At 37.1% G+C, this 4,946-nt stretch overlaps 1 pseudogene; it reads right to left on the bottom strand.

Moving 5' to 3' along the window:
* Positions 1 to 1,026: 1,026 nt before the first annotated feature.
* LOC141416127 (olfactory receptor 7A10-like) lies at positions 1,027 to 1,931 on the bottom strand (annotated as a pseudogene).
* Positions 1,932 to 4,946: the final 3,015 nt, after the last annotated feature.

The raw sequence follows: 4,946 nt of genomic DNA, 5'->3' as shown, positions 1-4,946 counted from the left end.
TTTTCATATTCATACATGCATAGAAAGTACCTCAACTCTGCCTTTCCTTCTTTATTTACTCTAGCCCTCCCACTAGTACCCTTCCTTTAACATGACCTGTTTTACACCCCAATTCTTCATTATTTGAGGGACTGTTCAATGTTCAGTGATGTTTTGCCTTGGTATTTTACCCAAAAAATATACTATTTAAAATCAGTCTAAACCCTCTATTACTCTTCCTTATCCTTTTCCCCTTAACATCTATGGTCCAATCAGTTTTCAGAGTGTTTTGTTCCTACACTGATGTGATTTACATCAATATTATTCACTCAATACCATTCCCTTCTTCTTCACCTCCTCTCCTAGTCTTCTCTAACAGTTCCACTATTGAAAATACAAATATATGTATGTATGTGTATGTATATATATATATATATATATATATATATATATATATATATATAGAAAGGAATAGGAATCCACCCCACCCCCCTGTTGGCGAAACCGGTACCAAATGCCCCCGTGTAGATAAGATAAGCAGAGCAGCAGGGCTCAGCTCAGGCATATAGAATGTGAGGAATGTGAGCAGGTTGCGAAAGATAACGGGATGTACGTGCAAGATGGGCTCTGCCTGCTTGCTCAATGTTGATAACGAAAATATGCGTGCAACTGCTGACCTTTTACTCAATAGGCTGAAATTGCATGAGATGTTACAAAATCATTGGTTAACTGTTGCGCGGGCTTTTGTTGTAACGGCAGGTAATGGTCTATATAAGATATTCCATAAAGAGGCTCAGGGTCGTGTTTTCCTAACCGGTCCTGCGTGTCCGTGTGGGAGCTCGACCCTGGCTAGCCAGCACAATAAACTCTGCTTTGTAGATTGCATTCACACGTGACTCTTTGTCTCTCGGAGGAATAGGAATCCCCTTCCTAACAATATGATCTTGATTAATCAAGACATAAATTTTAAAGAAAAGCTGAAATCAAAGTTAATAACATTCTAGAAAAACAATATGTACTTCCAAAATCTGTTCAAAATATTATAAGCTAACTAGTCTTACATTCAATAGCATTTTTAAGATCCAGTATAATGAGATCTTTCATGGTTAGTCTGTCAAAGAGTGTTTTTAGTGCTCTCTTGATCTCCTTATTCCTCAGGCTGTAGATGAAAGGGTTCAACATGGGAGTGACCACAGTGTACATCACTGAGGCTGCTGCACTCAAATGTGAGTTTTGATTAACAGAAGAGCTGAGGTATACTCCAAGGAGTGTAGAATAAAATAGAAAGACAACAGAGAGATGAGATGCACAGGTAGAAAATGCTTTGTACTTCCCCTGAGCAGATGAGATTGCACGGATGGAGGAAACTGTTTTACAATAAGAGTAAAGGATTCCAGTTAGGGGTCCACCACCTTGCAGAACAGTTACAAAATAGAGTACCATATTGTTAAGAAAGTATCAGAACAGGCAAGGTGAACCAACTGGTGTGTTTCACAAAAAAAGTGTGGGATTTCCAAGTTGGTACAGAAGGAAAGATGCAAGACCATGAAGCTTTGCACAAAGGAATTCAGATCACTTATGATCCAGGACACTAGCACCAGCAATCCACAAAGCTGGGGCTTCATGATGACTGTATAGTGCAGAGGGTGACAGATGGCCACAAAGCGGTCACAGGCCATCACTGCTAGAAGGAAGTTGTCCAACCCTACAAATAATGTGAAAAAATAAATCTGGACAATACAGCCTTCATACCTTATGACTTTGCTGTGTGTCTGGATATTCACCAGCATTTTTGGGACAGTGCTGGAGGTGAAGCAGATGTCCACAAGGGACAGGTTGTGGAGGAAGAAGTACATGGGTGTGAGCAGATGGGAGTCTGAGATGGTGGCCAGGATGATGAGCAGGTTTCCAAGCATGGTGAGCAGGTACATGGATAGAAATAGTCCAAACATGAAGGGCTGATTTTCTGGATCATTTGAAAGTAACAGAAGAAGAAATTCTGAAATTCTTGTATCATTTGTTGATTCCACGTGCTGTAGATGATTACTATGAAATAGAAAACAATATGACTAATTTTCATGGCTAATCTTTTCTATGACATTCCCTGTGTCATGTAACTGGGAATTTCTATTCCTCCATCTGCATTTTCCACAATATATTGTGTAGCCTGTGGTTTTAATGAACAACTCTATCATTCACTTGAGAATGTAATTTGAGCTCCACCCACACCATATTGATAAACTGATGTTCTTTAAATCAATTCATCAAGAAATTATCTAAAATGAGAAGGTAGCTTTATGGTAGAGTGTGTGACAACACACATGAGGACCTATGCTTGATCACTAGAATGGAAAAACAAAGAAACCACAACTCTTTCAAAACAGTGATTATCAAAGTAAACAACTTAAAAGGAAGACAGAACATTAGAGACACCCATACATTGTTGCATCTCAAGTCTGAAACAAAGCATCAAACGTTTCATCAGCTACAGGGTGTAATGTGTGGTGTGTGGTAATAAAGGCAGGTAGTGGGAGTGTACTAGTAAGTAGTGGACAGTTGTCGACCAGGAGAAATGCAGAAACTTTCACTTTAGATTTGTAATAGAGAGAAAGGACCTTACCATTGGGTGTTAAATTGCATTGTAAGGAAGATGGAGAATCCCTCTCAGAGGATTCAGTTAAAACAGACTAGGAAAGCATCAGCCAGAAGCTCAGGTACACAATTTCACAGCATTCAAATGCACTGTTTACATTGGTAGGTGTGCAATCTGCACAGAAAGCTGGAGGAGATCCCTCAAAAAAGACATATTGCACATTGATCAGATTAAACCCTTTTGTTGCTCCATCTTTTCTGCTTACCTCTCCTATTTTCAGTTGCATTCACTGAGTAGCCCTGTGTCACTTTCATACCTAGACACAACATATTGAGTCATTGTCCTCCCACCCCAATCTCTTTTCCCCTCTGCTCTTCCCTTCTCCTTACCCCAGTCCGAGAATTGCAGTCATGTTTTGTATATGTTTTTGACACTGGTTATACCTCAAGAAAACAACAGCAAAATTAAGCTACAGCTTTCATTAAAATATTCTAAAAGATTTCTTTCTGAGCTCTTACCATAAAATGTGAGCTAAGTGCAATGTATTCGTTCATTTATTCCTCTCAGTAACACCATGCATATTTTTATTTATGACTATTATGCACAAGGGGAAACTCTACAAACATATTGAGGCTTGTGTGTATAAAAATATGCACATGAACACAAAGGAACGTAATCCGGGACATAATACAAATACCTGTACACCGATATTTATCACAGTACAATTCACAATAGCAAAGCTTTGAAAACAGCCCAGGTGCCCTCAACTGAAGAATGAATCAAGACAATGTGTTTTATATACACAATGAAGTTTACTCAGGAATAAAAACATGTAGTTTGAAGGTAAATGGAAGACCATTACATTAAGTGAAGTAAGCCAGGCTCAGAAAGACAATGGTCATGTGTTTTCTCTGATACATGAAATATGGATCCAAAGATAAACATATACACAAAAACAATCATGCAATCATTGTCATATACAGTCATATGTAGAATATATTTGCAATGCTAAAACTAGTCTATGGAACTCAGGGAAGGAAAGGAGAGGAAAAGAGAATGATATAGTATGAACAATAGCATAAAATGTAACATCTACGAAGGTAAAGGATGTAAGGATATGTATAAAATCTGGTGAAATTGGGGGATGGGAGTTAAAAGGATAAGGAAGAACAATGGAAGGGGTTGAACAGACCAAAGTAAGGTATACTCACAGCAGGAGTACTTTGAGGCACCCCTTTGAAAATCAGCTTATATATTAATAATGAAAGACAGGACTGTTAAATAGGTATAGTGTGTATGAGTGATATTTGTGGGAGGAGTGAGGGGATTGAAGGAGATTAAGGTGAGTTTATATGGTTGATGGACTTCATATACCTATACGAAATAGAAAAAAGAAACCCCTTTCTATTTCTTTAAGTGAGGTGGGAAGGGTACTGAAGGGGGCAGATGGTGGGGGTTTTCTATCCAATGTATAATATTAGCCTATTTGGAATTGTCAAAATGAATCCCCCTGTACGGCAAATATATCGTACTAAAAATTTTAAACATATGCTCATGAGGCCAGAGATAGGGTGCACACCTATAATCTTAGTATATGGGAAGCTGAGAAAGGAGGATTGTGAGTTCAAGGCTAGCCTGGGTTACATAGTGAAGCACTATCTCAAAAATATGCTTATGAAGAAGATGAAGGTGATGTTTAGTTGAATTTAAAAGCATATATTGTACAAGATGGCAGAGGATGATTGCTATTTATAAAGTTCACAAAAGGCAAGATGGTAATAGCAAGGAAAAACAGGAAATAAAACAAGTAAAGGTGTAAAGAGCACATTATTAGTACTAATGATTCAGAAAAAAACACCAATTGTAAAAGGCAATTAGGATGATGAGCCTAGAATTTTTATTAAGTTTTACATATCCCCCTGAAAAATCTATCTATCTATCTATCTATCTATCTATCTATCTATCTATCTATCTATCTGTCATCTATCTAAAGCAGTGAAATAGGAAACAGTAAACTTAGTGAAAAAAATCTCCAATTCTTCCTTTAAAAAATGAAATCAAAATGTAAAAATGACTCAGTCTCTAAAAGGCAAAGAAATTGCATAATTACTGAATTGGAAATCAAAAGGACAGAGCTAACAACCCCTCAAATATTTTAGCCGCAATAGTGATGAATGAATTACAACATAAATCCCTGTCATTCCTCCCTTTCCCTATCATACAAAAATTATTTTTCATGTGAATACCAATATTTGAGATGATACTGTAAAAAAATCTATGTATCATGATCATGCAAGGTCACATTCTTAAGCAATCCTTTAGTATAATCTTTTTATTGAATAAGAAAATAAGGTAAAAAATATTTCTTGACAAA

This window comes from Castor canadensis, chromosome 14 (genome assembly GCF_047511655.1).
Source record: "Castor canadensis chromosome 14, mCasCan1.hap1v2, whole genome shotgun sequence".
Lineage (NCBI taxonomy): Eukaryota > Metazoa > Chordata > Mammalia > Rodentia > Castoridae > Castor > Castor canadensis.
Note: the sequence above shows the minus strand (reverse complement) of the source record. Positions and strands in the feature narration are given on the sequence as shown.